General features: G+C 46.2%; 1 protein-coding gene across 2 annotated transcripts in view; it reads right to left on the bottom strand.

Annotated features, from left to right (window-relative positions):
• The window catches only part of WASHC1 (WASH complex subunit 1), a 72,562-nt gene extending 71,454 nt beyond the window's left edge, over positions 1–1,108 (bottom strand). For both annotated transcript variants that reach the window (XM_084809368.1, XM_084809367.1), the window contains exon 1: positions 1,077–1,108. The gene's annotated coding sequence lies outside the window, so the exon portion shown is untranslated. The remainder of the gene's footprint in view (positions 1–1,076) is intronic.
• Between the last annotated feature and the right edge of the window lie 22,585 nt (positions 1,109–23,693).

The following is a 23,693-nucleotide window of genomic DNA, read 5'->3' as shown; positions in this document are numbered from 1 at the left end:
AAGCACCCCCAGAAGATGAGACTAGTAATACAAAACTAACAACTTACAGGAAAATCACTCCAAGAAAAATGCAAGTCTTCCTGATCAGGCACCTAAGAAACTGCTCTGTAATGCACAAGGTTCTCCATTACAGATTTTTACAATTTATTTCAGGTGCAATCCTATGCATGTTTAGACAGAAAAAAGTCCAAGGCTGGCTGGGGAATGCTGGGAGTTGTGGGACTTTTTTCTATCTAAAGATGCATAGGATTGCACCCTTATTTTATTTATATACCACCATTCTGATGTCAACCAAGGCAGTTTACAAAAATTTCAGAAAATAAAAAACTACAACCAAAAAAAGACCACCCTTAAAAGCCATAATAATTTTAAAAAGCCAAGTTGAAAGGATGTGGCAGGCAGGCATTCACAGATTAACAGATATTTGAAAATGTTTCTTTAAAAAATAACAACAACAACAACAATGATGTGTGGTGTAGTGATGTAGCCAATGTGCTGTGTGGTTAGGGTGTTGGACTGGGACTTGGGAGAGCTGGGTTCTAGTCCCCACTTGGCCATGAAACTCACTGGGTGACTTTGGGCCAGTCACTGACTCTCAGCCTGACCTACCTCACAGGGCTATGGAGGAAAGGCAGGATATAAATGTAACTAACGAACGATATGGATTAAGACTGAAATCCTATGCATGTTTAGACAGAAAAAAAGTCCTACAACTCCCAGCATGCTGGCTGGGGAATGTTGGGAGTTGTAGGCCTTTTTCCTGTCTAAACATGCATAGGACTGCAGCCTAAAGCGGGTAATACAGGCAATTACATTAGTGCATATAAACATTAATTTATATTGGCCCACTGCATCCAAACTTGCCCCGAGGCAGCCCCACAGCCCGGCTGTTATACTCAAGCGACTCTCCCCAGGCAACTGTCTCTGCCCCACTGAGGCCTGACAGCCCCACTGGGAAAAACAGACCGACAAGGCCTTCAGACCGGGAGACCGGGGCCACCGCTCTGGTTAACGTGGGCTGCCGGAGGGCGAAGAAGCCCTCCCGAGAAGGGCGACGCAGGACCCCCGCTTCTCACCTGTGCCGAGAAGCCTGCGCCAGGCGTCCTCCGAGCAACCGACGAGGAAGCGGAGGAAGCGACGACGCTCTCGCCACCGCGCTTCCGCCCACACGATGGCGCGCTTCCGCCCGCACGAGAGCTCTCGCCATCTCCGCGAGGACCTCGCTTCCGCCCTTAATAGACAGCTCCCCCCCCCCCCCGCGGGTTCTCAGTAATCCCCAAAGACCCGGGGGTCCTTCCGGGCGTGTCTTCTGGATGGCCTCGGTAGGGCCACCCTGTGGTCCTGTGCATGCATCCTGCCTTACTGATATCAAGCGTTTAGCAAATGTGTGGGCAGAGCGCTTAAGGACAATGACAAGTGCTCGGGGTTCAATAGGGGGGAAAACAATAGAGGCCGGTGGCTCCGATTTCGGTGGGGCTGTGACTCCATTCTGGGTTTCAGTCAGAACCAGGCAGAACTCTAAAGGAGCTGACCAAGGACCCAAGTTCTGCCTGGTTCTGACTGAAACCCAGAATGGAGTCACAGCCCCACCGAAATCGGAGCCACGAGTTCTGCCTGGTTCTGACTGAAACCCAGAATGGAGTCACAGCCCCACCGAAATCGGAGCCACGAGTTCTGCCTGGTTCTGACTGAAACCCAGAATGGAGTCACAGCCCCACCGAAATCGGAGCCACGAGTTCTGCCTGGTTCTGACTGAAACCCAGAATGGAGTCACAGCCCCACCGAAATTGGAGCCACTGGTCCACTGGAGGAAAGTTACCTTGTAATGGGCGAAGATGAGAGAGGCCTGTGCAATCCTATGCACCTGTGTTCCTGATTAAGTCCCATTGAGTTCAATGGGACATACTCCCAGGCAAGCACATATAAGACTGCTGCTTTATTGTGTCATGAGTCTTCGTGAAATACAACCCACTTCATCAAATACACGAATCTTCAGCTGGTAGATGACACACACAGAGAGAACACAGAAAAGTCTCTCTCTCTCTAAATATATGCCAACTGAGGATAACACGTTATGTAACACTTTCTGTGTATGACAAAAACACGTGCCACGACAAATGCTAGCCTTTACATTATTTATGCTGCAACAAACTAGCACAGGTAGCCCTCAGGGACAATTTATGGGCAGACAGAGGCTCTTTATCAAACAACTGTACAGCAGGCAAAATAGCAACAGATGCAGCTTCCCCGTGGTGCATCACTGATGTGTTGATCTCTGCCTGTTACGCAGCTAAGGAACAGAGAATCCCCTTTCCCCAAGTTGTCATCTTTTCATGGGCAGAGGCTCTGTGCCAGCCTGTCCTGACCTGGGGCCCTCCAGATGTTTTGGACTACAGCCCCCGGCAATCCTGACCATTGGCCATGCTGGGAGTTGAAGTCCACAACATCTGGAGGGCAACAGGCTGGAGAAGGCTGGCATAGAGCCATAACAAGATGACAACTCAGGGAAAGAGGATAGTCACATGGTAACCCTGCTAGTGGCCTGTAATCCCATGCCTTTTATTGATATTTCTCCAAACACTTTGATGATGATATAATAATCAGTCCCACCTACGAATCACGGTAGTGAGATCACTTTTTGACAGAAGGGAATTTGCTTCAGTCACCCTGCTAGTAGTGTCCTGTGTTCCCACACCTTTCATAGATACTGTCTCAAACAATGGTGATGATGATATAACAGTAATCATCATTATCATCATAATCATCCCACAAATCAGGTTATGTGAGATCACTTTTTGATAGAAGATGGTTTACTTCACTGGTGATAATATAATCTTTCCTGCTGTCATTTTCTGATAGCATCAGTTCCATTGTATTATTCACTGTGTATACTGCAAGCTTAATCCTGTAAAGTGCTTGTGTCCACAGGATAGTTCAGACTATGCAGTTAGTTTATGTACATTCTTGAGAATCCTGTGCTTAAAATGCCTCTTTGGCTGACCTATAGTCTAAACTGTAGATGGTAGAGATCTAGAACCTTGAGAGCTGCGTTTGCTGTTGTGGCACAGTTTCAGTTTGTAGTTGAAACCGGTCATTTTTCATTAAGGAAATGTTATTTAAAGTGTAACTCAAAATGATATCAATAAACTGAAGCACTGAACTAATAGCAACAGAATTTAATTTATCAAGGACAATTTGTGTTACACTTTAAAAGAACAAGATGCTTGCATGTACACTAGCCAATAATTGGCTTGGCAGTTTCACCTCTGAAAAAGATTTAGACTGAGGTACCAATGGATAATAAATTTATGTCATAGCACAAAAGGCTCGTGCCATTTTAGGCAGGATTGAACTACAACAACTCAGCACTGGTGAGATTAATTTGGGGTACTCTGTTCTTTTCTGGGCACCACATTTCCAGAAAGACAAAGATATTTATTTTTTACAGATTAATTATACAAATGTTTTGTCATGTGAAGATGTCTGCCTTCCTACAGTTGGGTCCCTCCAGGTATTTTCAACCAACTCCCATCAGCCCCAGCCAGCATGACCAATGGTCAGGTATTCTGGGAGCTGAAGTCCAAAATATCTGGAAGGATGCAGGTTGGAGAAGGCTGGTATATGTGGCAGAGAGCTGTCACCAAATATGGCTTCCCACAGTTTTTACATGCAGTAAAATAGACTCTAGGATTCATGTCATTTCTAAACCAGTGGAGGCTGGTGACTCCAATGTCTGTGGGATGATGATTCTGCTCCAGGTTTCAGTCAGAATCAGTTAGAATTTTAAGGGCACAATCCTATGGCCACTAGTCAGTGGCTAGAGGGCCATAGGATTAGTTGGCCTGCACTCCAAGGTCGGTTCCCAAAGAACCGCCTCCCCACCCCTTCCCCTGCCGCTTCGTAGGTGGTGCGGATTGTCCCTGGGCTCTGCACTTGGAAGAGCAGCATGGAGTGGGGCAAAAGGGGCATTCTTGGGAGCGGGGAGGGGCGGGCAATGCGTAAGTGCTGGTACGACGCTTCCTGTGCATCGTCCAGCCTCACCATCCCATGCTCCAACATCCCACAGCTAGACAGCCAAAATTGGCTGTCTAGCCATGAATGCAGGGCAGCTGGAGTATGGAGGAGACAATCCCCTTCGCACTCCTCCCATCCTGCATTGGATAGGCGGTCGGCTCTGAGTTTGGAGGCGGCCGCTTCTCCACATAGGATTGCGCCCTCCAGGAGCTATCCAAGGTGCACTTATCCTGCCCCCCCTCTAAGGTAGCCATCCCCAACCTGGTGCTTCCCACATCTGGAGAGCACCAAGTTGGGGAAAGCAGGTCTAAGGAGCTCTCCATGATAAATGGCTCTCCCTCCCAGCTTGTTTCAGAACATCCCTGTGAGATAAGCTAGGCCCAGAGGTGGGGACTGGTCCAAGGTCACCCAACCAGCTTCATGTCTGAGTTGGGACTTGAACCCAGTTCATCTTAGACCAGAGGTGGGCAGCTTCTGGAACTCCAGATGTTTTGGCCTACAACTCCCATCAACCCTAGCCAGCATAGCCTATCACGAGGAATGATGGGAGATGTAAGCCAGAACATCTGGAGGGCCACGAATTGCCTGCCCGTCTCCAAGACTCACACACTAAGCATAACTCAAACAGAAAGAGAATAAAACAGTCCAGGGTTTGAGTGTGACGACTGTCCTGGGCAGAAAGACTTGTGTGGGTAGAGAGGCTGTATGCTAGGGGTGGGGAACCTGTGGCCTTCCAGCTGTTGTTGGTTTCCAACCCCTATCAGCCTCAGCCACCAGGACCAAGGCTCAGGGATGGTGGGAGTTGTGGTCCAACAACATCAGGAGGGCCACAGTTTCCTTATCCCTGCCGTACTCAGTAAGATCGGCAAAACTTTTCTTCACAGCTAGGGACACAGTCAGTGACCTTGTTCTCACAACACGACAACCCACTGTAGTTTAATTTACCTGTGGAGGTGGTCATGTCATGCTGGGTGCCCACGGGCACCATTTTTGTATAGCACCTGCGGGCACTCAGCTTGCTATAGCTTGGTGTGTCATGCAAACCCAGGCGGTAGGGGTTGTTTGAGGGTTAGACAACCCTCAAACAACCCCTGCTTCCTGGATTCACATGACATGGGAAGATGGGTGCCCATGGATGCCAGACACGATACAACACTCCCCTTGGGTAAATTGAGCCATGGTGGGCTGTTGGGACATGCAAACAAGTTCATACTGTGCTTTCCCATCGAACTGGCAGTACGAACAGTAGCGAAAGCAGCAACGTTACCGTGGGTGTAAGTATACTGCCGTTGGAACAGGTAAGTGCGTTTGCGTTTTTAGAGCTGATAATTTCCCATTCGATCTTGAGGATGGCAGCCTGCAGCATGGTATCTCTCCTCTGCCTTTCTTTCCTTTTGTCTTCCTGCTTCTGTATGCTACAGTCTTGATAAGAGGAAATAAAGGAAGTCACCAGGAAGCAGTGACTCACTCTCACACGATCGCCCTTTCCTCCCGTTTGCGATTCTATGGCAATGGAAATACATTTGAACTCAAGAATGTCGACTCGGTTGCTTTATTGGTTCCTCCACAGGTAGGGCTGGACCATTTTTACATTTCCTTTGCCCCTCCCCCTCCCCACATACTCAAGGGAACATTCAAGCAGTGAAGTATTCATAGCAAAAATATTTGTGGAACGTGGAATTTCAAGGTTTGATGTGTGAGAAGTAGCTGAATGCAATTTTACTTTATATAGGTAAGACATGACATGTTGGCATCAGTGGGCGAGAGTGAATGCATGGCTCTATCGAAAGCCATTTTGCTGCTTTTACAATGAACACCTAAACTTTTCAGGTCTTTCAATGAACTTCTCTTTGCTAAACCATTCAGGAATGGGCTTTTCCCCCCACTTGGCGGGGGGGGGGGATATTCAAATGTGTAACTCTTTTCTCCATGTAACAGAGAGCATTTCCATATGAGACTTTTATTGCACCCTCGTGATTGGCCAATCATGGAAGTTTGCGGGTCCTTTACACGACATCGACTTCCAGGACGTCTCCTGTGCTTTCCCCTCTTTATCCCTCATTCAAAAAGATAGTAGATAAGCTGTAATGGCACCATAATGGCAGTGTGAAATGCCACCATTGCGCTATGATACAGCTACTAGATGGCACTGTTTCATTGAACATATAGAGCATTGCTGAGAAAGGATGTTCCAACATGATTCCAAATCGTGTGTTTGCCATCTAAAGGAGTGTATTGTAAACCTGGAAAGACTCCAGAAGAAGAAAGCCCTGGTAAGGATGTGAGATTTTTGCTTAATGTAGAGGAGTCCAGAGTCTCTGCAAATAGAAAACCAGAAAGGTTCTAACCACACCCAGGGGCCATCCTTAGGCTTGAGGGAATGTGGGCAGAGTGCCCTCTAGGGCAGAAGTGGTAGGTCTTCAGATGTTTTGGATGTCAACTCCCAGCATTCCAGACCATGGGCTATGCTGGCAGGGTCTCCTGGGAATTGGAGTCCCAAACGGCCTACACTGGTGGATACCCCTGGCTGGCTTGCATGGCAGCAGCATTCTTTGCTATTTTAATTTTCTACAGTGTTCTGGAGCAACGCTACAGTGGGGCTACTGTAGGAAATTAAAATGGTAGCCACCTCATCACCTGGCACTGAGCTAGGGTGGCCACTTAGAAATCGTCCCCAAAGAGGGAAATGCACAACCAAACAAAGAAGATGGTGATTTTAATGCGTAAAATGTGCATATGTAATTTATACGTACAGGTACAAATTTAGAAATAATAATTATGATTTAAATAGGAAATACAGTACATCTCACCATAGTGTGGAAGACCAGGCGACCTGGGTGTTTGCCTGTTCAGTTTGCTGTCCAGTTTCTGATTTTTGATGGGCGACAGTTCTTACGGTTCTTTATCTTTAAACCAAAATTAGACATGACAGCCCTTCAAATAGGGGATGCCTTCAGATAGAGCCTGGTCCTTTGGCATCCCTTCAAAGTAGAGGAGCAACCTCTGTGAAAGAGGACATAGCCACTCTACACACCAGCAAAGAAAACCCTCTTTTAAAAAACAAGGTGCACAGGGTAGGTGTCAGCAGTAGGCCCTGCTGGGGCACTGGGGCCCCAGGTAGGGTGGCCTTGTGTCTTCTTTTACAGAGGAGGGTCCTCTAATTGAAGGACTGCCAGAGGACAGTCCACTATTTTGAAGGCATCCTCTGTTTGAAGGACTGCCCAGTCCAAGTCCAGTTTAAAGGTAAAAAACCGTCATGGGGAAGAGCAAAAGAGCCTTGAATTTGCCCATCAGCAGCACCTGGACAGCAAACCCAGCAAGGCATATAAGTCACCTGGTCACAGTCTTCCACACTATGGTGAGATGTACTGTATTTCCTATTTAAATTACAATTATTATTTCTAAATTTGCATCAATACATATACATTAGTACATGCACATTTAATGCAAATTGGTGTCCTCTTTTGTCCTCTAATTTTGTGATGAATTTCCTCTTTTTTGGCAATTCATAAGTGGCTACCCTACCCCCAACTGCAGCCTGTGCGTGTCATGTGGTGACCCTGGGCCGACTAACCCTGCTCTTCTCCTGTTCTCCTGCTTTTCTATTTACATGGAGCTTTTAAATGTTATAGGAGGCACTCAGAAATACCCTCTGAAGCAATGTACTTTGTTCTACCACCTTAGCTTGCTGCAGCGTCTGCCAGGCCCAGAAGACAATAAGCTGTAACCAACTCTGAGCACCGAGTGTGTGGGTGTAAGAGCCTGTCAGAACCAGAAGAAGGAAGCGGATGAAGAAGCAGTAATCCAATTTATTCCCATCCATTTTTATTTATTCTGTGGCTGATGGAAATCTCCTCAAGTGCTTCACAATTACCTCAGATAAAAATCCAATTCAATCCAATTCGGGAAACGCAACGTTAAGAGAGAGAACAGGCATCTGTCGAGCCAGAGTAGTCCAACTGAGAAAGGGAAGAAACCCAGCAGTGAGAAACCAAACAAAATGATATGAGGAGATGTTTTTAAAAATTGGGCTGGAAAAGATGCCACATTAGCAAGGTAGAAAGCTAGGAGCAAAATATCTATTTCCCCTGATTTTATAGGAGCCAGTGCACTGAAGCAGTACTTTGAGATCCTAGGAATTAGGCCTGGGCTGCAGAAGGTGTCCTGTGGCCCTTCAGATGTTGCATGGCCAGTGGTCAGGGATGATGGGAGGTGTAGCCCAGAGTCTATGAGTCTCCCCATAGGGGAGTTGCTCCAGCGCCTTGATCGCCTTAGTTGCCCTCCTTGTCAGTGCTGACTGGGGTGATGGGAGTTGTAGTCCAACACATCTAGAAGGCACCAGGTTGGGGAAAGCTGTGATAATCCATTAAAATGTAAAATCTGAAAGTTTCTATTGTCTACCACTGAGGCAGAATGCAAGTCTGAAAAGGCAAGAAAAACAAAATCCCAGGTGGCTTTGACTCCTTTGTATCCCTCACAGAATTATTCCTCCTTTAAAATATTCTGTGTGTGTGTGTGTGTGTGTGTGTGTGTGAGAGAGAGAGAGAGAGAGAGAAACTAGCTTCATTAAGGGCTCCTTCACATGGAGCTTTTATCCTGCAATTGACATTGCTCCTTCACAGAAGTCTGTAGGCTCTTTACATGACGCCGTGAACCCCCAAGGCCTCTCTAAATGTCCTTTGTCCCGTTTTTAAATAGATCGCAGATAATGAACTATCGAATTACTCATTGTGTTCCGCTTCAGTCTCCTCTGTCAAAAGAAAAGCGGCAAGAAGATGAGCGAGATCAATGAAAGATAATGGAAGACTCAGATATGGGGAGAAGGAGGAGGGAAGGGGAGGGGGGAAAGGAAGCACGTGTCAAGGGAGTCAGTTGTGATCCTTCATTTAGAACAGAAGCAGAAACCCCCTTTTAAATGCAGGATTTTAGGCTGGTGTAGAGATACTTTAAAAGTAACACTCCACTTTTACTATGGGGAGGGGGGTTGATAAACAGTAAACATTTCTTTCCATCTTTGTTTTAACTGGAAAAATTTCTTGCTCAAATCTCTCTCACTGCATTTGAACATCACAGGAACAAGCTATGCTCTCCCTCTCTTCTCTCCTCCTCTGGTGCAGCTGTGAGGAGATCAGAAGCATCGGCTTCCATTGTTGTTTAACCACAGTTTAGTGCTGCATCTGAACCCTAAACTGTGGTTAATCTGAACCATGGTTTATTGAAGCAAGACAGGTTTAGGTTTCAAACTGGCTTGTTTCAAACAAATCATAGTTCAGGCTAACCACATTTTGTTGGGTTTAGACAGCACAAGAAGCTGTGGTTAATAAAAAATAGAAGCAAACACTTCCAAACTCCTCCTTGCAGGCACACCAGAGGAGGAGAGGGGAAGTATGCAAGCCTAAGGCTCATGTAGAATCATGTAGAATAGGGAACCTGTAGCCCTCCAGATGTTGTGGGACTTTGGCTCCCATCAGCCGCAGACAGCATGGCTAGTGGTCAGGGATGATGGAAGTTGTTATCCAGCAACATCTCGAGGGGCAGAGGTTCCCACCCCTGCTGTTGTGTGACCAAGAAACAGAACCCAGGATGGAACAAAGTGTGAGAAGGAGTGGAGCTTTGGAGATAGAACTGGGCTCTTCCCCCATTTCTTTAAATAAAATGTATAGCTATTGGAAGTTCCCTGTAATCCCTGCAGCCATAGGTGACCCAGCACAGGAGGCAAAAGGGGAGGAAAAGTCCAGGTACACAAAGATGTAATTTTGGGGTTGGGGAAAATGGGTGTGGCCAGGGGAAGGGGGCATGGCCGTCCGGGGAATCATAAAGGGCCAAATTGGTACTCTGCAGGCCTAAGGTTCAACACCCCAGCTCTAATCTCTAAACTGCTTAGGCCTCAGTCCTATACATGTTCAGACAGAAAAAAGCCCCCAGAAGGTTGTAGGACTTTTTTCTGTCTAAACATGCATAGGATTGCAGCCTTAGAGATTTTCTGATATTAAGCAGTATATAAGTATTACTAATAAATAAAATAATAATAAAAACTAATGGGTGTGCCTGGTGCAGACCTGTGGGTAGCCACAGAGAATGCCTCCTTATGCCTCCTTGGCTTTCTGACTAGGACATGGAAGCTCACTGGGTGACTTTGGGCCAGTCACAGACTCTCAGCCCAACCCACCTCACAGGGTTGTTGTTGTGAGGATAAAATGGAGAGGAGGAGGATAATGTAAGCCGCCTTGGGTTCCTTGCAAGAGGAAAAAAGACGGGGTATAAATGCAATAAATAAATAAATAAATAAATAAATAAATAAATAAATAAATGCTATCACTAAGAGGGCACTTATGGCCAAATGCATTTTTTTAAATTTATTTATTCCAATTATTTATATCCTGTCTTCATGATACAAATCCTTCCAAGGAGGCTTACAAATAACATCAAATGCATTTTAAACTCCCCCCCGCCCAACAGTTTCAAGCTACCAGGATCTTTCCCACACAGGGGGTGATGGTTGATGGCCCTGTAGGGGAGGGGAGAGGCCGGCTGGAGCAGAGCTCCTAAGCCTTCTTCGCCTGACACTCTCTCTTTCCTGGAAGCCTTCATTATGAGCCAATGCGGTGGTTATTGAAGATGTTCTGCAGCATACCTGTTCCTGATTACATTTGACCCAGTCCCGACATCAGATCTCTGATCAATGTGCTGAGCACTTGCAGAACTATAAAAATGCTGCATGAAGAGTACAGTGTCGCTAAGATGCACATGACATCATTTTGCAGTGGCATTGACATAGTGAACCGGCTAGAGATTACACCATTTGGATTGTGTTGAAAACGTCAGTGGTCTGGGGTAAATCAATACTTATGAATATTCGAATTGGCATGTTGGATAGGGTACAGATAAGATTGCAGGCAGAAAGCAATTATTATCAATGAACCAGGACGGCCTTCTTGGTGGAGCCAAACGTTCCCCGGAAAGAAAGATCTATCACTCTTGATAAGATGCCAATTGGTAGATGGCAATGGGCAAACTAAGCAAAAGTTAATGAAATAGAAGACATCTCAGGAGGCATAGAGGAAGTAAATTCAAAGGGTAGTATCCAATGTTAGTCCTACATAGAATAGACACATTGAAATGAATGGGACTTAAAGTCATGACTAACTCAAGTCCAATTCATTTCAATGAACGCTACCCAAAGGTGCTTCAACTGGGAACAACCCTTTGTACCAACACCATCTGGGGTTGAATTGGCAAAGCCACGCTTCCCCAACTTAGTGCCCTCCAGATGTTTTGGCCTTCAACCTCAGCCATCATGGCCAATGGTCAGGAATGTTGGGAGCTGTAGCCCTAGGCAGCCATCAAGTGGGATCCAGGAATCACTCCAAGGGTCAAATCCAAGGGGACTGAGCAAGGAGATCCTGGAAGAGAAGATTCAGAAAAGACAACAGCCACCCTTGCAAAGTTCCCTGTCTTAACAGGAAGCCTTCATAGCCCTTCCTGTTGAGGTCAGCCAATGGCTAGCCTGAGTAGGCTGAGCCACTTCGGCAGGGCTGGCCCTACCATTAGGCAGTCACCTCAGGTGGCAGATGCTGGGACATGGCAATGAGGTGTTGATGGAGAGACCTGTGTGCCATGTGAGTCCTTAAGTTAGCCTGCAGGCATAGTGGAGAATGCTGTCCCCGCATCCGTGTTTGTCAGATTCATCTTCCAGTCCAGTCAGCTTTTGTACATGGAATTGGAGGGGTGTTGTCTTGTTCTTTGCCTCAGGCAGCAAAATGTCTTGGGCTGGCCCAATAGTGGAGAATCTTCCATTGCTCAGGGAGATCCCCCAACCTGTCTGGTAGGTCACTGTGCACAGAGCCGGACTATGGGGCAGGTGTGTGCAGAGCCATGATTTTTTGTGGCACTAGCTCAGGTAGCTCCTGACAATCCAAGACCTCGTGGTCTAAAATGGGTTCCTAGTCTGGTGGGGTATGTGAGCTTATTCCCTGGAGTCCCGTAAAACTAAAATAGGCATGATGTTAGCTATCTGACTGCAGTTAATATGCTTAATTTTTAACATTTGAATAGCAGCTGTGTGTCTGTGTGTATGAGTGAGGGAATCAGAGATGGAGGGAAGATGACCAGGACTAGGACTGTGACATGCATGGCGAGTCTTTTTTAACCCTTCCCCGCCCATGCCACAGTTCTGATCAAAACATTGTTCCTTCAATGGATGCTTCCCTCCTAGAGAAAACAGCAGCTTAATCAGAAAACTGAACAGCGGTGTGCAATATCAGTCCCTATGATTGGCAGGCAACATCAAGCCTCCACATTGGCCAGGCCCCCTGGTACCTATACAAGGGGACTGACCTTCCAAAAACCTGAGAAAGCCATATGGAAATCCAGCTTGAGATCAACCGAATTTTGAATGGGGTAAGGTTTCTCCAAGTCATCTTACCGGAGTAATATTTGAACCAACTTCTGCAAAACTTATCAAAATGTGATAAGCTTCCTGAGAAGCTCATTCATTTTTGTTGTTGTTATTGCATTTATATCCTGCCTTTTTTCATCTAGCAAGGAACCCAAGGCAGCGTACATGATCCTCCTCCTCTCCATTTTATCCTCACAATAACCCAATTAGGTAGGCTGAGAGTTAGTGACTGGCTCAAAGTCAGTCAGTGAGCTTCATGGCTGAGTGGGGACAAGAACCCGGATCTCCTGAGCCCCAGCCCAACCCTCCAACTAGTCGACTACACCACTCTGGTTCTCTTGTCCTCACTAAGATAGGCTAGTAGCAGTGAACAAGTTTCCTTGGAAGACACCTGGGGGCAGCTGAGTGCCAAATGTGCTCTGGAATAGCTTTCCCCTACCTAGTGCCCCCCAGAAGGGACTGGGACTACAACTCCCATAATTTCTGGCCAGCATGGCCAATGGTAGTGTGGCCAGGTGTCCACTTTACAGAGGACAGTCCTCTGTTTTGGAGAGCTGGCAATGGAGAGGCCTCTGTTGAAGGTATCCTCTCTTTGATGGGCTGCCCAGTCCAACTCGCATTTAAAGTCAACATCAGAACCATCAGAAGAGGAAAACAGGGGCCTTGAAGTTGCCCATCCATAGGACAGTGGATTAAGCAGGCACACAGCTCACCTAGGCAAGTCTTCTCCACTGTGGTGAGATGTCTTGTATTTCTGTTTAAGTTGTAGTTATTTCTAAATTTGCACAGATACATAAGAGTTATTATTTCTAAATTTGCACTGATATTTGCCTATGCAAATGTTACGCAAATAGCTGTCCTTTTTTCACCTCATTTTTGGTTTTGTGTAAGTGCCCCCCCCCCCAGTTCATGCAGAGCAATGGCAATGGGAGAAATGGGATGACCGGTGACTTGAGTAGTAAGCCTGCTAGACTGGCCAGATGCAAGAGAGGACCTGGCTCTTCCCAGTGGTGTAGTGGACCCAGTGCCAGCAGGGAGGGAGCACCAGCCCCTTTTTATGAGCAGGGACCCCAGTACCAACTACCACCCTCCTCAGAATTCCCTGTTCCTTCTTACCTTAGCTGCAGTTCTCACAGTAGCTGGGGGGTAATGGATTTCCCAACAAAATATATTTTTCCCTGTTGTAATGCAAAGCATTCTGGGTCCACTTGGTCTTGAATGGGCAGTTAAGACCCATTCGCTTTACACAAGGCCTGCTCCCCGTTAAGAAGAAAACTGCTGGAACTAGTTTGCCGCTATGAATCAACTCACCTGCTGTGTTAATCTCAGGTCCTGATCTTGCCAGGATGCTTACTAAAATAGATTCAGGATAAGCCCAAGTGAGACAAAGCTGCGCATGCATCAGTTTAACAGTTTATCGATTACACACATGATGGTGAATGGATGCAGAAATAAAGCAAGGCAAAGAACCCCACATGTCCCTTGTGCTGACCGAAGCTGGCAACTTCCCCCTCAGCCACAGGTGTATCTGGGCGCCAATCGAGATACACAGGACGCCTCTCCATGGGCCGACAATCACTTCTCCAAGTTGGTCTGCCTGCAGATTCCCCTTGGAGTGAGACCAACTTGGCATGATTTAAACAGTGCTTGTATACCCTTTTCTGCCATGCCATAGAGGATGCATAAAGCATCACAGTCACGGCAATAGGGCCCAGCATTCCAGTCTGGGCTCGGAAGCTTCCCAGCTCTTCATGGAGACGTAACGCTATGCTCTTATCTGAGGGACCAGAGCGACCTGGCGAGAATAAAACAGCTTCAAGTTTGTTGATATATAGAATTGGCCTTGTCCGGCACCAGCACTCCCATGTAAGGCAGCCTGCTTAATTACGTAGAAGCCACCTTCTATACGCTGTTAACACAGGCCTCTATGCACTTAACAAACCGTGTAGAACGTGACTGTGGAAACTCACTATACTCTTTGCCATCTTCCAGTGTAACCCACTACATCTGCCTGAATTTTTGGAGTCTCCTTGGGGGTGTGGCTATGGGCTATGGGGAATTTCAGCAAGTATAGCTTGCCAGGCACCTGCTGAAATCCCCTCTTCTGTATAACTCTGAAAGGTAGAGGAGCTCTTTCATCGTTTGGATCTGGCCACCATAAAGCCTGCGTTCATAGCGGTTCGCCCCTGAGCCCAATCAAACCTGGTCGACTAAAAACATCCAACCTAGTTGGGAAGCGAGCCCATAAAAGGGTTGTGTAAATCATCCCTCCACTAGAAAACACTGCAATCTTTTATGCACACTGACGCACCATCAGTCTTGCTTTGTCCTTCTTCTGCCAGGCACATTCAATTAGTCTTTGCATAAAATATTTTATGTTGGTTTAAGTGACATCAGTGACAGTTAGTTTGGAACCGTTCCATGGGTTCCTATGAACAAAGTAACAGGAGTCTACCAGGCTCTAATGCAAAATAATGCAAGATTTAATTTAGTTCTGATTGTATTCACAAGGGATGCTTCTAGATGAGATTTTTACAGTGCCAACACCCTGTCTCATTCACCAAGGTTTACAATGGATCCAGACATGGTTGTCTTCTACTTGTGACCCTCCTGTGTTTTCTCACTGTTTCTTCATCTTTTTTCTAAAGGAAATTTGTTAAGGAAAAAAAAAGACAGAACAGTTGCACAATGCCTTCTGACTGGTAATGCTAGGAGCACTCTGGAAGCAGACTAAAAAAAAAACTGTGTCGGAAATAAGCTAAATTGCTGGGTCTTCTTCTGCACTCTATGAGATTTTGACGCAAACAGATACTTCATAGGAATAACTCCTTAACTGATTTCCTTCCACTCCTGCCTTGGGCATGTTACTTTTGTCCAGCCTGTTTCCACTGTGGGACTGTGAATCTCAGTCAGAACCAGCCAGAACTCTAAAGGAGCTATCTAAGGTGCTGAACCCTATCCCCAAATGAGATACAGCACCTTGGATAGCTCCTTTAGGGTTCTGGCTGGTTCTGACTGAAACCCAGAGAGGATTCACAGCCCTACTGAAATTGGAGCCATCAGCCTCCACTGGTTTCTCATCTGTGTAATGGGAATAATACAGACTTGCCTCCCAGGATTGTGCAAATCCAGGGAGTCCCGTTATGCAAACCTGAGTCCCGCCAACAGTTGAGAACCTTGCATGTGTATGTGTGTGTGTGTGTGTGTGTGTGTGTGCACTGCTTCACATTTAACCATGACCAAACCTTCCATGGTGAGGGTGTGGATCAATGCCTTCTTCATACTGGTACCACAGATGTGGAATGCCTTTCCTTAAGATGCCCACTATGCTACCTCATTGCCAAAGGACATTTCCAGATGTACAAAGTGGTGGACCCATTGAGGGAGTGCACTCGGTGCATCTGGGCAGGACTGGCTCAAGGCATTTTGCTGCCTCAGGCAAAGGACAAGATGGTGCCTCGTTCCATTCCATGTACAGAGGTCGACTGGACTGGCAGCTGGATCTTACTTCACCACTGGCAATTGGACAGTGTCCTCCACCACACCTCAGGGAAGCAGGTTGCATTTAGAGGGTACAGGACAGGCTGTGTGACACACGCAGCTCTGTCCTGCAACTCAGGGGAATGGCTGAAGAGCTTAGGACTGTGAGGAAGCCACTGACCCACTGCCTGATAGTAGAGCTGGTTCTGCATCTGCATTGGATACAGCTTTCTACCCTGGGTCAAGCTCAGGGGAAACGCATTCATCCTGTTTGCTGCAGAAGCTCGCCTGGGAACTAGTGAGATCACTAACCCACTCCCCAACACAGCCTTTCAGAGTTTTAAAAATGAATTCTGCTTTAAACAATTCAAATGAAAGGGTGGGAGACAAATATACATTTAACTGAAAAAAGAATGTACATGTGGCAGTTTAAAAATAACAAAAAGTTGGAGAGCTTGCCTGAAATAGCCAGGGAGGGGCAAGGCAGATTTCCAAATCAGTGTGCAGTCCACTACTCAGTATGTCTGTCAAATGCATTGCAAAGGCAGATGGAAGGCAAGCTCATGCTAAGGGAGCCCACCGAAATAGAAATTGCAGCATGCCCCCATTTGTATATACATCTGTGCTCATGCTGAGTTTGGGAACAATGAAAGAGACTGTTCCATCAGGCTAAGAGTGGGACCTAATGGACGCTGTTTTCTGGCAGCTCCCCTTAAGTGGCTGAAGGTTGCAGTTTTTTGGGAATTTTTTTTGGTGTGTGTGTGTAAAAATGTAATATTGTAACTGTAAGTGGTTTTCATATGTTGCTCATTGCCTCCCGTGCTTTATAGTGGAATGGCAATTTATAAATGTTAGAAACAAATCAACAGTACCCGCGTCTACAATAAAGATGGCAAAGAACTCTGCAAATGATGTAAAATGATAAATAATAATAGTAGCAATCATGTGCACCCATCTTTAAAGAGGACAGGGTTTGATTGCTAAACAAAGCACAGCACTCTTTCAGTCCTCTGGTGGGCGTGTAACAGGGCTTTCACCCTCGGTTGATGGATTGTTGCACAGCTGTGAAGAGTACAGGGACAAGGTGAAGTCTGAAGCGTGGCGATGACTTGAGACTATTTTTTTTCCTTTCCAGAGGATTTCAGCATAATGGCTGATTCTGTAGACCACTGGGACCTGAAACAAAACTTTGCAATGTGGAGTGCTCCTGTCCAGAATTCCAGCTAGCCAGCCATGGAGTCTTCCAGGTATCTCCATTCCATTCCTCCACCTGCCCCCTGATGTTCTGTTTGCTCCTCCACTCCCCAACAATCAGCCAGCATTTTGTGATCAGGAGTACACTCAAGTCTTCATTGGTCTGTTTAGCAAGACTAGAAGAGAGAAAGTTGTTCCTGAACATACATTCTTCCAAAGAGTCTCTCCTATCATTCAGTCCACCTTCCAGCAATTTTGCTAGTTATATTAAGAAGACAAGACAGTTTGAAATGGCACCACCAGAGGCCCACTGGGAATTCAGAAAGAGACCCCCAGATGTTGTTGGAATCCAATTCCCATCACCCCAAACAGCATGGCAGTGGCCAGGGATGATGGAATTTGTGGTCCAACAACATCTGGAGGAACTGAGGTTGGGGAAGGCTGGAAAAGAGGCGGAGATGGGCCGATGAGCATAAACAATTTAAGACGGTTATTTGAGACAGTGGAGGCTGGTGGTTCTGATTTTGGTGGGGTTGTAAATCCATTCTGGGTTTTAGTCAGCACCAGCCAGAACTCTAAAGGAGCTACCCATGGTGCTGAACCCCATCCCTAAAATAGGTTCATCACCTTGGATAGCTCCTTTAGGGTTCTGGCTGGTTCTGACTAAAACCTAGAGTGGATTCACAGCCCCACCGAAAGTGAAGCCACCATCGTCCACTGATCTGAGAATCTTTGATTGAATTTTGCTAGCGCCAAAGAGGAAAGGAAGCCCTCTTAGCACTGCAAGATATAGTTTGGGCATGAATTGATTTTAGTGAGAGGGATTTAAAGCACATGTTCAACTCCCTTGCCAAAATCAATGAGACTTAAAAAGTGCTGAACTTTGGCTAGATTGTACCCCTGTGTTTTGCTCTGCTTTAAAGGAAACCCAAGCCTGCTGGAAATGAATCATCCTATCAGAATGGATAAGAACAAAGGATAGGCAGAGCTGCAGGAAAAAAGTGTTCTTTAGAAGATATGACACTTCAGAGCAGCAGGTTCTTTCACAGGACAGTGTTATTACTACCCTTGATATCTGTCTCCTAGTCCCACCTGCGACCTGTAAAAGGCTGCCCTTGCTTAGCCCAGGGGAATCTAACAGGAGCACATCCCAAAGCAGTCTGGATGCAGGAGAAGAGCTTTTATCCTTGCAACAAGGAATCTCAGGTGAATGGGATAACCAAAATGCAGCAGAGGCTGGTGGCTCTGATGCCAGTGGGGTGGTGAATCTGCTCCAGGTTTCAGTCACAACCACTCAGAACTTTGCACCTTAGATAGCTCCTTTAGAGTTCGGACTGGTTCCAACTGAAACCTGGAATGGATTCACCGCCCCACTGACATTGGAGTGACAAGCCTCCAGTGCCGAAATGGGGCTCAGCCCATAAACTCTGTCATGATAGCCGCCCCCCAAAAAGGCTTGGGTTTTGGAGCCATCATGTCTAACGGTGCAATCCTATGTACGTTTACACGAAGTAAACTCCAGAGCATTAGGTGAGGCTTACTCTCTCTCTCAAAGGGGTGCTTAGTGTTATTGCAACCTAAGTTTCCAATCTGAGGAAATCAGGGTGCAATCCTATGCATGTTTAGATGGAAAAAAGCCCTAGAGGTCCCAGCATACCCACGATACCATGGATAGCTGGGGCATGCTGGGAGTTGTAGGGTCTAAACATACATAGGATTGCACTCCTAGAGGTCATATGGATGGTCAGAGGAGAGGAGAGGAGAGGAGAGGCGAGGCGAGGCGAGGCGAGGCAAGGCGAGGCTGCAGGGACTACAATAAGTCTGGGGTTGGCCCAGGACAAGGCAGGTGAAGTTCCCAAGAAGGGGTTAAGGAGCAGGATGGAGTGCAGTGGTGGAGCCAATGGCTCCAGGATACACACACACGCACGCACACACGCACGCATGCACTAGCGAAAGCACCCAGCATTGCCTGGATTAATTTAATTGGATGCAACTCAGGCATCCACATTGACAGGGGCAGCAGGGGTGGGGAGCAGGCAATTCAAATGCTCCTTTTCTTCCTGGAATTGTGTGGAAAATGGTGAATTTAGTTGTAACGGAGATGGGTGTACAATATTAAAAAAGGATTACAACTCAAAGTGAAAGAAGTTACCTGTGCATTTTTTTATATTACTTTTCAGCCAATTTTACTTTTTCTTTACTAATTACTATGAATTTTATAGTGCTTTTTTGTATAACCGGGACAATGCCACGTATTTAGTCTATTGTAATCAATTACATTTAACAGTCTATTCCATTTTTTCGATCCCTACAAACAAATTACAATTTAGAGAGCTTCTTTGTACACTATGTTGGTTGTTCTTCCATTGGGTGCTAAAATAAACAAATGGTGAGGTGAACTTACACTGGAACGTGCAATGTAAAACTATCCATGAGAAAAGCTCTCCGTCCGCAAGTCCAAACTGACAAATTACAGTGACTGTCCTTATGATCTGTTAATAGTCATGGCAACGAAGGGTTTGACTGGAAACTGTATTCGTTTCAGATCAAACGGATAATCTGAAGGAATTATTGGAATTCCGGGGTTGAATTCAGTTCCACCCACAGCACACCCAGTTAAACAGTGGCTTCAAACATGGGAACTTAGGCTCATTACCTGGAGGTGCATCCCATTGGGCAACATTGGGGGACTTAAATTGTGTAAAAGCATTATCGGTGTTCCCACTTTTAAATGTCATTTGTGTGGAGGCAACCCAGGCGGAAACATGAATAGACAAATATTTGATGCTAAACTATTTCAATCGAATCATGGTACCAAAGCAGTCAGTTTTCAAAAGTTTTGTTTGATCACCATTTTGTTTCAAGATGGTGGATGCAATTTTTTGTATGGTTAAAATTTGCTCGCTGCAGTGCTGAATTGTCATGCTGAGTTTGGTTGAAATTGAACAAATGGTACTGAAGCTAAAAATCTTTAAAAATTTGGATTGGCCGCCATTTTGTTTCAAGACAACAGATGAAATTTTCACTATGCCTAAAACCATCCCAGATAGAGGTAGGACAAATCCTAAAAGTTTTTGTAACAATCAGATGTACGGTTTTCAAGTCCATCAGGGACATATAAATAAACACTTCCTTTTATATGTAATATAATATAATATAATATAATATAATATAATACATACATACACACACACACACACCCATAAGGCTAACAAACCATACAAAATCAATACAGCACGTGAACACCGTTATAATGATAACTCTAAAATAACAAATACACAATACAATTCAGATACACAATACAATTCAATACAATACCAGAAAACAGATAAAATACTTGTGCATTCCAAAGGTGGGGTGCCACCACCAAGAAGGTTCTGCCATGTGTGGTAGCCCCATGGGCCACATTCCTCAAGGGCACCACAAGCAAAGTTCCCCTATCTGATCTTAAGTCCCAGATTGATTGGCACTGGAGAAGACAATAAAAGGAAGAGGAGATCAAAGCAACAGCCAGCTGGGTTCAGGCTAAGAGCTGTGTAGGGCGGCCATTTATGCATTGCCTAAAAAGAGGAAATGCATCACTCAAAAAGGACAAAGGGGACAGCAATTTGCATAACATTTGCATATGCCAATTTATAGGTACTTTAGAAATAATAACTACAATTTAAATAGAAATACAATGCATCTCATCACAGTGGGGAAGACTGACCAGGTGACCTGTGGGCTGTCCAGGAGCTAACCGTGGATGGCCAACTTCAAGGCCCAGCTCTCTCTTCTGATTGTTCTTTATAGTTATACCGGACTTGGACTGGACAGGCCTTCAAAATAGAGGATGTTCCTCCTGCAGCCCCTCAAATAGAGGACTGTCTTCTGTAAAGTAGGATACCTGGCTCAGCTGTAGGTGGAGAGAGGGGTGGTAGCAGCTACAGTATTCCAACTGGGAGTGGCAGAGAAAGGGGGAGCACAACGGAGGGGCAAGAGTCGATGGCCCAGGGTTTCAGGGGCCAGCGCACTTCAGAACCATGGAAGAACTAGAAGGCTAAACAGAGTCGTGAGCTGACCATCTGCTGTTGTCAATGTAAGGACTAAATAAACCGCTGTTTGTCATGTATGCCTTGACTGCATGGCTGTTGGTCAGAAAGGGAAAACAGGGCTAGGACCGGGTGATATGGAATTGCCTCGGACAGTTGATTAGACTTGAACTGGCATTAGACTTAGCGAGCCAGCATCTTTTAAGTAGTCAGTAGAGAGACAATGCTTTCCCCACACTCTCAGGAGAGAGCAAGAGATACTCAGTAGATACCACAGGCAGGAGGCACAGGAGATGAAAGAGAGATAAGCACTGGGGGTGACTGCTGGCTGGGGAAGATGGGTGTTGCAGTCCAACACATCTGGAGGGCACTATGTTGGGAAGGCTGCATTAATGAAATCCTCTAGATCTTCGGCAAATTTGAATCATGTTAGGCTTCACCCGCTTCTGATTAAAAAATGCAGACACATGGATTTACAGGCCAAGTTCGTTGGAGGTTGCTTTTGGAGAAAATCAAGGCAAGCCCAATGGTTTGGGGCATAAGGAATTGTTTCTTAATGACTGTGAGCCATTTTTTGTGACATCATTTGCCCTTAGGAGGACCTTGCAAATTCTAGAGCTGATCTGTTTCCTTTCCTGAGCTGTGATTTGCTGCAGTTTGACACAAAACGCCCTGGAGCCCTTCCTTCTGTGTCTGCTGTAGGAAGTGGAGCATGTGCAGAGGACTCAGGGAATGCAACCTTTCAGGCAAATGGGAAGGTGGGCTGGGCGTGGATCAGGCTCGGGCAGTGAAGTCAAAGAACATTAGGACTAAGTGGCTTGTATTGGCTCCAGGAGTGTAGCCAAGTCACCTGTAGTGTTCGAGGGGCCTAGAGATCCAGAATCCTTGCTTAAGTTCATTATTAGTGCAATTCCCTTGCTAATAAGCCTTTGAGCAAGTGAAGATGAGTCAAAGGGCTGATAGTGCAGCCTAGCACATTCCATATTAATGAGCAGAGTATCTAATCAAGATGTGCCTAGGAAGTGACGTTTATTTACCTTAAAGGTTCAAGTGGCTGTGCTGGGAACCAAGCACTGTGAGTCTATGCTGGGAATAAACGCTAGATGGTGCTTGCTGTTGTCGTGCTGCCTGATAGCTAACATGTATGGTATAAAACCATTGTATCCCATGGCTCTGGGTTCAGAGAAGCTGTCTGATCCAACCATTGGGTATGCCTGTGTGCTGTAAGTTACTCAATAAAATACTCCTTGTAAGTAAACCTGGGTCTGATTTATCACTATCTTGGCACCTCTAAATTAAGAGGTCAAAGCCCATGGCCGGGGCAATACACAGCTGCAAAAGTCACCTCATGAAGAAAGTGCCAAAGGACTAAAAAAGAAAAAAGAAGACACAAAGAAAAAAGTCTGCCAAGCCGAGAGAGAGAGAGAGAGAGAGAGGAGAGGTGAAATAAGGATGTGCAGATGATTTTGTCTAACACTAGACTAGGCTCCCATTGCACTCAGTCCAGTGGAGACTGGTGGCTCCGATGTCAGTGCCTTCAGTTTCCCATGAATATTGTGCCTTTATAGAGCATTAAGCACCAGCTGTGCACTAGAAAGCAATGGGGTCTTGGCTCAGTGGATTTGCACTGAATAACAGCATTAAACAAGTCCAAAATGAAGGGGAAGGGGGGCATTGATCAAGAGAGAGGAAATACTAGCAGGTTGAGAAGCTTTTCCCTGCCAGTGGAGGCTGGATTGGGAGCCCAGGTGTGCTGGATTTGGCTCCCGGGCCTGAGGTCCTGAACCCCTGCTATGTACCAAGGCTAAAGTCCTACACAAGTTAGGCAGGACTAACTTAAGTCCCATTCATTTCCATGGGTCTGCTCTATATAGGACCTATGTTGGATCCCCCCACAAGGACCAATGTTCCGGTGTGTTTTGGTTTCCTCTTTGGCACTGATCCCTTGACCCAACTCCGAGCTCCCTGTCTGATGGCTGCTTCAATCTTATGATCCTTGACAGTTGCCTGCTGAGCTGAATGCAGCCAACATTGCAGGATGGCCCTCTAAGGGGTTAGCAAAACTCTAATTTGGGCTGCTGGCAAGAGATTTCTGACACCAAGGGGCCAGCAAGCACCTAGCAGGGCACAATATGTGGAAAAGGGAGCTGCCTTCAGTTTCATGGGCCAGACCTGTCGTAAAGACAGGTGAACAGGTGCGAAGGAGAGAAGGCTAATGTGCCTCAGATTAACTGTCTGGAAGGAGACAGTTTTGCAGATACGTCTTTTCCTCCACTGCGTGACAGGCTGCTGCTGCTGAAATTCTCTCTTGCGTCCAGTTACTCAAGGCACAGGAGTCCTGCCCTCCTTTGTGTTACAGGGTCCAGGCGAGTGCTGAGAAAGTCCATTCACAAAGAGATGGAGACAACCAGAGGGGCTGTAACTCAGTGGTAGAGCACTTGATTTGCATGCAGAAAGTCCCAGGTTTGATCCCTGACTTCTTCGGCAGGGCTGGAAAAACTCCTGCCTGAAACCCTGGAGAGCCACTGCTGCCCGTCAGTGTTGACAAAACTGGGCTAGATGGACCAAGGGTCTGA

Source organism: Heloderma suspectum, chromosome 7 (assembly GCF_057233095.1).
Source record: "Heloderma suspectum isolate Gila_16-S chromosome 7, 16-S_ref, whole genome shotgun sequence".
NCBI classification, from domain to species: domain Eukaryota; kingdom Metazoa; phylum Chordata; class Lepidosauria; order Squamata; family Helodermatidae; genus Heloderma; species Heloderma suspectum.
This window is presented reverse-complemented; position numbering and strand designations above follow the sequence as displayed.